Here is a 12,851-nt window from a genome sequence, read left to right on the forward strand (position 1 = left end):
TTAAAACAGGTCAACCGATCAGCTCCAAATTGGCCGGGGATTTCTCGAAGGCTACGACGTGGACCGACCAACGTCAGGAGCAGTGCGTTTCCGAAGAAATTTCCCTCAGAGATGGGGAAAAAAATCCAAATTTTGAGGAGCACTCTGCCAACTCACAATTAGCATACACTGAAAAAAAAGCGTCACAGAACCAAAGAAACATTTCATTCCATAGTGCCGAAGAAATATTTTGTTAATTCGGAGAATAATTATTTCACCCCCATAATTACTTTTTGACTTAACAGGACATTTCTTTGGTACAATTTACAGAAAGATTTCTTGGATTCAATGAATCTCTTTTTCCCAGCGTGGTTGCGGGACAATTTTTAGGCGATCACGAGTCATGTGTCAAAGTTTCGGACAGTTCGATCCTTGATAAAAAGTGCCTTATTCGAATCGAGGGATTCACCTTAAAACCAGGTCACCTGAATTGGCGAGGTTCTCCGGAACCGGAAAGGACGCATTTCCGTCTTGGCCCCGGAAAAATGAGGAGACGTCCCTTCAAAGTGACCGTTTCTCTCCCGGAGACTTCTTTCGACTCGTCTCGAAGGGTGGAGGGCCGTTGGCACGGTTCCGCGCTACGTTTTTCCCGGCGTCGCGAGTTTCTCGGTAAAGGGTTACGATGTTTGACACGGCGCTAAGTAAAAGCTGCTTGAAAGTTTCGAAGCACATGCCCGGCGCGCCGCAATAAGGCCGAGTCTCCGGAAACTTGGCCGTACACAAAACAGGGCCGAAGAATCCCAGCAGGGTCGGCTCTCCTGGTCCTCGTCTAGGAGGCGCTCTTCGTTAACTCCGAGTGGCGTACACATCTGAGCATTGCGAAACAACCGCCTGTCTTGGCAATAATATCCCCCGACAGCTGCTACCAGATACGGTAATTAATAGGAGCTCATTGCACGACGAAACATATTTTCCTCGGTCCGCGCGGAGAGCTTTACGGCAGCTCGTTTCGAGATCGGATCCGGAATAATCCCGGCTCGGCAAACATCTCTTACCAGGGAATGCATCCCGGTCGTATTTATATATTAATTTAAATACCCGAAAAACTTCCGAGCCCAGGTAATGGCACCGAACGTTGAAAAATAATCATTTCGAAATTGAACGCCCGTGGGGATCCTCCACCCGCGCTCCGCGAAATTGAAGTAAAGTAATACCTTTCCATATTCATGCATTAATTAGCTGTACGTGCATAACAACCGGGTGGATTAATTTCCGTATCGTTCGAATGGCAATTACGTTATTTCGGATGCGTCGGGAGACGATGGGATGTGTTTTCAAATAAATAACGTTTTCGTTGCGACGCGTTGGAGGACGCGGAATTTTTTCACGGGGACATTTATTTCCCCTTCGATTATGCAAATGAATTTTCTACGCTACTCTGTCTTCGTAAGACGCGCACTTAACGGGCCCAATTTTCAGGACCTGAATTATGCTTTCTCGAGGTGTGTTTCCGTAATGCTTGGCGCGGTACCAGGTGGTCCAAGTAATCTGAAATCTTGCACTTCGTGATATAGTTTCAAAGTTGCCGGGCTTCGTACACGCGAGATTCCCAAATATGTACATCCTACACGGAGGCGAGGTCTATTAATTACTCGGCTCGGCGGCTCTTCGGACTTCTAAGAACAATACACCATCGAGAATCGACGACGCGATTAAACGTAACGTCGCTCCTAGCCATTAATTCCTCTTTTTCTGATCCTGGACTTATCCCGAACTTCCGAGAGCCGCATAAATCCCGCCGAAAATTGTCAGCTGCTATCCAGATTATTTTCCAAAGCGACATTTTTCCCCGCATTTCCCCGTGGTATTCGTGAAATTTTCCGTGGGAAACAATGCCCGTCGAGACTCTCCACCGATGGTTATTCTCGGAAAATTTCTGTGGAACGTCAATACCGCGAGCCGCACAAAAAAAAAATATGACGCCTCGTTGCGCCGCAAAAATGATTAAAATTATAAGCGCCGCTCTTATCCCGTATCTCATCTCGTAAATTATGAGATTTCGTGAGTTTCAAGACCTTCCTTAGGGCCTTCATAATCACCGGCTAAAGTTTCTAATTATTGCGTGCATCCAGTGGCGAAAAGTTTCATTAATATTTTGACGTTTTGGTATGCATAGAATGACCCTTTCGTAACACCTTAAGACAGAAGATGGCTTGATTAAAAACCTAGGAGGAAATTCCGGCGAAGATTTGCGAGTTTCGAGGACCGGACTCGCGGGTCGCTTTCACGCGTGGAGCCGGAACGCGGAATCCGCGCAAGTTTGGATAAACGGGATGTTAATTTAGCATTCCATTGCCGCTCGTTAGCACAAGCGCACTCGTTAGTAGTTGTACTTTGCGCTTTATCAAGTTTCAATCTCGCCCAGAAGTCGGGAGATTCGCTTTCCCGTACTTTGCGAGCACCCCGGCGCAGATGTCGGCTCCCCCGTGGCCGATTCGTTAAATTAGTCAACCGGGCTCCGTGATACGCTATCGGCGATAAATTAAATGCCGACTTATGCGGATATATTACCGGCGAACGTCGAAAGAACCGAGCAGCTGCGGGAGATGCTTCCGCTGTCAGCTGTTCGAGATTTGTCAAGGAGGGAAATGAAAACTCGTCAACGAGAGACGAGCGTCTGCATCTGGCGATATTAACTCGCCCTGTTTAACAAGAATCACCCATTGTTCTTCCTCGTTACCGAACGAAACGTTGAAAATAATTGCTTTATCCGTTAAGAGTAAATACTCATTGGGGTATCATCGAGCGGATCCCGATTGGTCCTATCGGGCCGTTGCGCAATTAAGGAAATGCGGAATGCACCGACATGTGCGAAACAAGTGCTCATTAAGCATCTTCCGTCCACTCGACTCGGCGTTGCCTCGTTGCATTGCAGCGTGCATTCAAGTGCAATTGAAAATCCAGCAGCATCGAAAATCAGATTGATTTACCCGGAACAAATTTTTCTTTTTTTTTTTTTTTCTTGAATTGAGTTCAAGTAACCGTAGCATAAAGTCGGAAGCATAGTAAAATTATGAATTTGAGTCAACTAGCTTTTATTCTCAGTGCAGTTTCCCCACATCTTGTGGATGATGATCGAACCTCTCCGGCAGCTTTCTCACGGAAGAAGCCGGGCCTAATAATGGATGCACCATCACGGAATTTCGCAGAACTTCCGGAAAGTTTCCCCAAAGGTGGCATCCCCAAAACTCGGGTGTAGGCCCCCGTGGTTCGGTGTAATATCCTTTAATGCACTTCCCTTGTATGCACCGGGAAGTATTCCCGCGTTTAGTTCCTCTTGACGTGCGCGCTCGGATGTCGACTTTCGAAATATCGTCTCCAAGGATTTGTGGGCTGTGCGGTTTCCGCAGGCCCCGATGGCATCCGGTTTCCCGTGGTAATTATAATCGCACCCGTCACATGTAATCATTTTAATGACGAGCCCGTATCCGCGGAAACCCTGCTCGCCAAATCGCCAATCAAACGCGAGCACCCGGACGCGAAATGCACTCCGATCATCCACAGTTTTGCGGGATTACACCCAGTGACATCATGTGATATTAAATCGCCCACTAAAGCGTCATTTTAAATTCGAATTAATAATTAATCAAATTGCGATCGGCCCGGGCTTAATTATTCAAGATCGGAGTCCTGCAAGCCGTCCACCCCAATGTCCTCCTCGAATGGAAATGAATATATTTAAAAAATTTGTCTCAAAATATGTTTATTTCCACGTGGGTCACCACCCTGAGAAATGAAAAATTCATGGAACCTTAGAGGTGTTTTGTTAATTCAAAGAGTCATTATTTGTCTGGAACCGACGCAAACAAATTGTCATAATTCCGAAGAAACGTTGCATCCATTTATTCGAGTTCATTTGAGTAATTCTTCGAATTAACATTTCTCTTCGGCACCGTCCAAGGAAATATTTTTCTCAGTGCCTCGCTCTGGGAATAGTTTCTCTTTCTTCTGGCAGAATATCAAAATCATGAATTCCCGCTCGGAACGAAGCGATAAATCAATAGCTGAAACTCTGCACTCCGACGGTGCAGTTAGCCACGTATTTCAAATTTCCCCCGACCATACGTCACGCCGACGGAAAAAGTGCGAACCACTTCTCCGCAAAACAGTTTTCAATTTTTTCCTTTTTTCAATTTCGTTTTTCGGTTTTTTGCCGCCCTCCGCTTTTTCAGTTCGTTATCTGCCGCCCAAAAGATGACGCCCCGAATTTCCCGGCTTCGCTGCGTTTCGCTCCAAGGAAGGCTCCTTGCAAAATTTCCCGCAAAGTGGACGGGAAAGAAAATCGCCCCGTAAAATCGATCAAAACTGCGGAGTAAGCGAGTTTACCGGCAATCTAGATCGCCGCCCAGGGCGGACCGTTCAGCAGATAATACTGTTTACTCCTTCGAGCACTTCGGAAGACAGATGGGATAAGAGTTGCAGTGCAGGCATCTACCCCTCCGCATCTACATCCAAACCCACGAACGAGCGTACACTCCGCTATTTGTACACCTTTGCACTCGATAAGGGGGTCTGCAGCGTCAACGGATTGCCCCGATTTAGTCTGAGATATCGTCCAGATTTATTCTTATCGCTGCACCCTGTACGCGAAACAATGCAGCTAAGATGAACGCATGATGCGCGTCCCCGCCCGCGAGCACCTGCTCCACTTTATTCTCGTCGTGATGCTTAATCATCCCTCCGATAAGACAAGAGAATCCAGATTCGGAAATTTCCCTGCCAAAATCATGTTAACGATTTGTGATATTACAGAGGCAACGTAATTTTACCGGGATTTATTGTGGAATCAAAATAACCAACGATTGAGTATGTAAATTAACCCGGGCATTTTTATCGGTGCATCCAGGTTGGCCCGAAATGGTTACGATTATCACAATTTTGCTTTCCCTGACCATTCTTCTTTTCCCGATTTTTATCCACCGAAGATTGAACGAGGTATCGCGCAAAGTCAAGTGGGCATCGAGTTCTGCCGTTTGGGAGTTTCAACTGCGAAACTGAGCAGTTTACCTATTATGGGCGAACCACAGAAAACGAGCAGAGAGAGAGAGGGAGGGAGTGTGTGGTCATACCACGCATTGCGGTTGACAGTGGACGGGTTTAGCGCTTTGAAAATACTAAACGGCGTTACACGTCGACATACGTAACGACACCGATTCGGTTAGCATTGGTTAGCGGGATTACCGTTCGTTACTTCGAGAATGCACTTACACCGCTCCAGTTTCCTCTCGTGGAAATCGGGTCAGCCTTCTTTCGGGGTTTATTATGCACACGAGCCATCAGGGTTTATTTTCCGCCCAGAGTAAGGACCTCTCGCTTTTTCAATTTCCCGCAATTAGGTTTAATTTTCAAGATGGCGGGGAAAACAATGTCGGCACGGCTTTCGAAATTGTGTTATCGAGCAAGGACGGAGGTTCGCGAATGGCGGTAATTTTCGAAACGAATTTGGCAAATCACCGGAATATCCGCAATTCAGGGTGGAGGGAAAACCTTCTGGCAGCCGTTTTGGCCATTTCTGTCGGCGACGCGAGGCGTCTCTCGGTGTCGATAATGTCATTCGAGATGTGTACACAATTCGATTAGCCATGCAGATATCATCCGTTCTATGAGCGACAGGACGACAGGTAGTGTCGGTTGCGCCCCAATGAAATTATGTATTTCTGGGAACGTCGTCAGCAGTCGCTAATCGGCTCCGCGTGTCAATCTCGCGCCGGGAAATTCAATGACGTTCCTACACGCGTGACACCTCTTTGCGGGGGGTGAACTTTTAATGGGGGAAGTTTTTCAGTCGACGAGTCGATGAGTTGATTCGTTGACGCAGAGCGCTAAGTGTCAGTCTTTAAATTGGGCCGATCCGACGAATCGATCGATCGACCGCAATCGGGGGTCGATAGGTTCCCGATAAGAGCCGATAGGCCGCCAATTCCAGTGATTACTTACGAAGATCCTCTCCATAGCCGCGACTCGCACACGGGGTGGCTCTAAAGAAAGCTTTTTCTAGAACGAGGGAACCGGAGAGAGGTACTCGGAAAGAGGGAGGACATTTCGATTCCCGTATTTTTTAGGGATTGTGGAAAATTGAACGACGACTCCCGGGAGGGGAGAAAGCGAAGGAGACCGGTGATAGAGGGGTGGGTATTTTCAAGACACCCTATAAATCATCCCCACGTCTGGGAAAAGATAGTGGCGTACAACCGGGCCCCCGAAAAAAAAAAAAAGAAAAAAAGAAAACGATTCGATGGCTCTCAGGAGCTTTTATCGAACCCTTATAGAAACCAAAGTCGGGGATTAAACTTCCATCGGAAAGTAACGCGGCAAATGAAAAGGTCTATCGGCTCGCAACCTTCGACCTATTTTCCTCTAACCGTAAAACCACTTTACTCCGATTTTTAACTAATGTCGGTCGGAAATTCATTTTATTCCAGCGCCTCGTCTTGGAGTTCGTCTTGCAACTTTTCCCTGAATTCCCCCCTTGCCCATGGGATTATGATCGATAAATTAATTAATTCCAATTGCAATTACACTCTCGCGACTGCCGGGACGAAACTGTTTCCGGCCGGATGCAGCAGCCGTCAGCAATTAAAAGAGGATTATAATATGTCCCCGTGCACTCTGTCGCTGCAGGGTGGAATGCAATTCCCGCCATTACGGTAAACCGGGGAAATGGCGATCACTTAAGCGAGAATAACTAAATCGGCCGTATCAATTGTAATAATTGATTAAACGATCAGATCAGTGGATGCGCGGATCGACGTAAGGTGCGCGTACTCCTTAATTTGTTGTAGGTGCATCTTTGTTGCGGCCAACAATTGGTAGATCATCGAGCGGACCGACAATTCGCTCGGTGCGATTCCAAATCGAAACCTGCGAAACGGGGTGATTGGCATTACTCCTCTGATCGGTATTTCCTCTCTTCCGATGCGGTCGAATCGCGAGCCCGGCACGATGTAAGCCCGGCGTTTGTTCACGTTAGGCAAACAATTACAATTGATCAGCGTTCGAGCCGAGGAGCACGTTGATTAACTTACCCGTTCAATGACCGTTCCCCCGCAAGCGAAAGCTCGCTTTTGCCGCAAAAATGGAGCGGATCAAATATAAAGGCCGATTCGATAAATTTACCAGAAAAGGAGATCACCCTTTCCCTCTATTTTCGGTAATCTCGGGAACAGCTGGCGACACGGGATGCGCCAAAAAGAGGAGAGCCAAAAAGAGGAGCGCCAAATTACCTCCGAGGTACAGAGAGAGCTTTTTGGGGAGAGGATGAAGAAACTTAACTTCGGCAAGCGATCCTTGCGAATCCTCGTCCCCTCTCCTTTCCCCTCCGATATAAGTACTCCACGCAAATAAAAATAGGCCGGGTCCACATTTCTTTTTTTTTTTCTCTGCAGAATTTCAATGCATATTCGATGCAGAACGTCGCACCGGGGGAATGTCGATATGGAGATTTTTATTTTGGGAAGGATCGTCGAAAACGTGACGAGTCCATATCGGCTGTGGTACTTGCGTCGTACTCGTTTCTCTGTGCGCACATCCGTTGGTACCCACCTTCGATACACGTTGGGAAGGGAATTTACATACGCAAGCTTACCGATGTGCGAGCGACTTTGTTTGGTTTTCGCGTTAGCGCAGTCCCCTTCGTTAAATTAGGTAATCGTCATACGAGTGTTTACATCCCTTTGAACTTACTTCGGTTCGAGTCTGCGGAGTAATTAACGGGGGATGCGAATGGGAAGCGTCTGCAACTTCCCCGGAAAATAGCCGCGGGACGTGGAAAAGGGAAAAAGCGACTCGTTGAAAAATGGTTAACAAAATAATGTCAACCCCTGATAAGCGTCGCGAGCACCCTTGCACCTGTAATGACGGTTCGATGTTTGATCGGGGCAATTAATGCTCGCAATGAACGCTCGAGCACCGGCAAAGCAGACGGTACATCCGTTTAAGCTCATCTGCAGTAAACACGGAGATATACAGCAGACCCCTGCGGTAGCTTCGCATAATCTGCACCTCGATCGGGACATCCGGTGGACGTTAACGATACTCACGGATGACAAAGCCGAGGAGGGCGAAGACGAGACAAAGGAAATTTACGAGACAGGGTGCTCGCCTTGCGTTACATTTACAGTGCACTCGCTGCAGGCGGAATCGTGTCACCATCGACGGGCTGAAACGGAGGACGGAAAGCAACAGAGGGGTGCAAAAATTACGATCCTCTTTTCGCGACCCGCAGGTGCGAAGTGTTTAAGGAGATGTGACAGTGCCATCCGAGATATCAGTCGTTCGCGAGACTTTCAACCAAATCGTTGCAAAATTTACAACGTGAATATGGAGGCTACAAAGAAGGTCCTGACTCCCATGAAATTTCATATTTATAAAAAAAATGTCAAATGTCCATGAACAAATTAAAAAAAAAATTGAAATTTTTTCTAGAGCAATATTTCGTATGGTGTTGTCAGAAAGGGGTCGTTTCCTTGGACAGTGGGTTTTGATTCGAAATTCCCGTCGTTCCTGTTTACGGTTCCAAGATGCTGAAACTTTAGTGAGACCAGGTTCGCGGGGGGCCGCGAAGAAGCCGCAGAGTTCGCGACATTCGCGACATCGTCGTCCGCGAGTGAGCTCCTAGGCTCCTGTAAAATTCATCCTGATGGACGTACCGTCGAGGGGAAGGTGTGTTTTCTTCTTTTAGCGATGACCCGAAAGACCGAGGAGACGGCATCCCCCGAGGGGGTGGATGCCGGGTGTCAATTATTCACGGCGTCATTGCGGACTAACGGATGTACAAATGTTTGGCTCGGAAGGTCGGGTGGACCGGAGCGGAATTTCGGCGGCATCCTTCGGTGTCTTCGATACGGAAACGCTGCCCCGGAATCACCCACAGGTGCCGGAATGAAGGTTTAATTGCAAACGGGCGTTGATAGGGACTGAAACACGTGTCGCCAGGCCAAACATGGCGGCCGTTTGGTTTGAGTTGGAACCACCGGACTCTGTGCAAACTGAAACGTGCTCGGGCACATATGCTGGCCTAAGTCTACGAGCGCTAGCAGATTAGGTACATCAAATTATCATACGCAGAGGATTGGTCATCTCACCGCGATGTAGGTACGCGCACACAGGAGGTCCTCGAAGGACCGAGGAGGGGAATGAAATTAAGGCGATATGAAAAGGTCATTCTATATACATCATCGCAAGAAATAATTATTTTCCTGAGAGGAAAAATCATATCGTCGATTCAAACGAATTTTCTTTACTCGCCCTGAAGTTCCTTTGGAGGGACTTGATCGCAGGATTTTATCGCGGCAATGCATATTTCTTTGAGTCGACCGACCTTGTTTTTTTTTCTCGGTGTACTTTTTCGAGAGTACCCGGGTGGTTTTTTTTTTTTTTTTTAACTGGGAAATCTTTTCCAGGCGTCGTTCCGGCAATTTCTTCCACCGTCTTTCCTACTTCGAGGTGTCCATTGGATGCTCGAGAGTCGGAGCCTTTGCAGTTTCAAAAGCCCCGGTGGTACCGAGACGTCTCATTAACTCCTGTTAATAAATAGCAGCGTGCGAAGTCGGCCGGCTTGTACGCGAAATCGCTCCAACGCATTCGCCTTCAATAAAGAGCTAAGCTTTCCCGACTTTTCCCCGAACGGCTGGCGTTTCGATTTTTTTTTCTTTTCACTCTGGAGGCTTAAAATATTTCCCCGTCAAAGTCGCATAATTCCTCCTCGCTGTTTTTCGCCCCTCGGGATTCCGGCACGCGTTTTCCGGCGCTACCCGATACGAAGTACGCCTGATTACGAATCGTCCAGCTGCGACCGTATTAAGGCGACGCGAAAGGCGCCGAGAAATTTAATCGACGTCGATGAAATAAAATTCATATATGCCCTTCTTGGTAGTAACGCCATTTCACGGTATGAATATGGAGACTACAAGGAAGGAAGGTCTTGACCCCCATGAAATTTCATTATTTAGAAAAAAAAATTTGAAATGATCACGTCACTTTCGCATCGCCTTGTATGCAGGAATTGCGACGCATGCGTTTGGGCACTGCATCGGAAAAGATTAAAGGCATCGCGCGAATTGCAACCATTTGCCCGTAATGCGAAAAGTACGGCCCACAAGTGGTTCGTGCCGAAGTACCCATTTACTTGTCAGCTGTTTGCTGGATTTCGCAGGGGGTGTGCGGGATTCTCGTCGATCGATCGTTCGCAGGTTTCCGATTTTTGCTCACATGGGAGATGGGGTTTCGAGATGCACCGCGAGTCCCTTCGTCCGCGAATCAAGGATACGAAACGCGATGGTAATGCACTCGGACGAGGATGGGCTGAACGCTTGCATATTATTGACCAGCGTTTGCAGTTCTGGGTTTGAATAGCGAGACGCAACATCCCCTGGACCATTCCGGCCACTGAACTCTAAACCAAACCGGAGGGAGAAATGCCTTTGTTCTCGCGCAAAGTGGCCCAGCCTAAAGGGCCGACGTAGGTGGAGGGTGGGTCCTTTTCTAATCGAGTGCACCGGCTAGATTGCCAGCCTCACCCTTGGCAAGGATTTCCCTCCTTTGGCGGAATTTTCATGGAAACTCGTCGCGCGCGATTTAGTTATTTCCATCCGGGGTACGCGGAATTTCAAAGGATCTTCGCACCCCGCCAGTCGCGCCGAATATGATCGATTTTCGATGGGCCCTCGAATCGATAAGAAGGCTCCGCCGGGAGAGAGAGACGACCGAGAGCTCTCGACTCCGAACGAAAGCATCGGAAATATCGATTCCTTCTCTCGCGAATGATATATCGATGTCCACGGACGTAATGGTTACATACCGCTAATGGTCGGGCACGTGCTTTTCAAACTTCGTATCTCCCGGGTGATGGATTCGGATTCCCTAGAGAATGGGCATCCGAAATCGAGGGAAAAATCGAGGCCCGGGGAATTTTCTCAACGGCGTTCACCGCCAAAGTGGAGGCGATGACTTCAACCGCTGGATGGCTCGCAAATGACGTCGTTGTATTTTCTTTCATACAAAGACAAGAGGATGCTTCTCTGTATGGAAATTCACCAGGAGGTGAATCTCGAGAGGGAGAGGGGTCTTCTGTTTAATATCGAAGGGGTTTCGGGAGGAACTTGATTTTTGAACGAAGTTGCGTGGAGGGGTCGTTTCGCGTGGGCGGAAGTGGGCGGAAGCGAGGACGCCATTCCGCCGAACTTTTCAGTCACGGTTAGCGAAGTCTGAGCCGTTCTCGTGGAGCCATTATCTTAAGGGGGCCGGTAGTTGGCTAAGCAAACGTTTCGCTCTATTAAAACGACGGGAACGTTCACCGGGGCGAACGCTCGCGCTCCCGTTAACGACCGGAAGTGAGAACCGCGGTCGCTTCCTCGTTTAAACTTCGATACGTTTATTCGAACCGCCGTTTGCCCGACTCTTTGTAGGCGGAGTAAACACCGAGCCGACTGTCCCAGGAAGGAGTCACGGCAGCCGTTTTCCTTGAAAAGCTCCTCAAGGAAAATTCCCGCGGCGACTTTCGCCAAGATCCAAGATGGCGGCCGCCCGCCTCGACCCCGCCGAGTCGATTAATCCGCCTCTTTGTTTCCGCGGATAACGCGGATTTCCTCGAAAAGTTCCCCCTCGGGGAGGACGAGAGGACTCACCCGTCGATTAATAAGGAATCGGAAAGGAGAAATCCCGAAAGGGCGAGCTCCATGGCCGAAATTTATCGCCTCGTTCGACGAGCTTCGCCCGGAGAGGTTCGATGTAAAACGCTAGAGATATCGAGCGGAGCCGAAAATTATTCCCGGGCTGAACTTTTCGAGCGAGCCGATTAATTTTTCAGATACTCCATAAACTCGGCTGAATTATGCCCGAAGTTAAGCCCATTTGCTCGAAACCTGTAAACTCGCTCTCGGCTGAGTTTATGGACGTACAACAGATTATGTAGCGAGCACTCTCGAGCAAGTATCTCGGGTCTTAGGGGTACTTATGTGACTTCATGGAACTGTATTAATTTACTCCTGGAGCAATGCTAATAACGCACGTATTACCCTGGATTTGTCCATTTACGCGCCGACCTCAATCCCGACGAAAGAGGTCCTTCCTAATCAAGGGGGTGTGAAAGTGGCGTCGAAGAGTTCTCGTTTATGAAACATTCCTCCGAACTGGGTGTACCGAATCGATTCAAACTTTATAATATAAATATGAAGGGTGCAAGGGAGGTCCTGAACCACATGAAATTTCAATTTTTCTTTTAAATCTGTTACAAGAAATTAAATTTTATGAGGGTTAGGGCCTTCTTTATAGCCTCCATATTCAATATCACTTTCACATGCAATAAGCAGATAATTCCGATCATTTTCCGATCCGAAGCGTCCCTTTTTCTGGCTTTCGGAAAGACGCGAAATTCTCCGGCGAGAAATTTCTCCGGGAAGGAGGAATTGCAAGGAATTGCAAGGAATTCCTCGGGAGAGCCGAGCGTCGGGGACGTGTATCTTTTGGCAATTACGAGGAACAGGCGACACGTATAAACGGGCTTGTAAGTGGTCCGAAATGCAATAGGAGTTCTGGAAAAGACCCGGGCCGAATAAATATTCAAGAGTCTTGGAGGCGGCCCCGGAAAAGCGGAGAGGAAGGAGCTCGCGTCTCGAGCCAGGGGTGGACGTCCTTGCCCCTTTTTAAAACACTTTTCGACTCGAAGCCGAACTTCCCCTTACGACTCTAACGACCGCGTAATTCCGGACAAAGGAAATGCTCGCGGGCCTGCCGACTGCAACGTCGGCGAACTTTTTATTCATCAAAGGCCCCAGCAATTATTCACACTCTTCAAACCGTTCGCTTGTCAAATC

The sequence above is a fragment of the Orussus abietinus genome, unplaced genomic scaffold (assembly GCF_000612105.2).
Source record: "Orussus abietinus isolate OABI.00-Male unplaced genomic scaffold, Oabi_2.0 scaffold11, whole genome shotgun sequence".
NCBI classification, from domain to species: Eukaryota; Metazoa; Arthropoda; class Insecta; order Hymenoptera; family Orussidae; genus Orussus; species Orussus abietinus.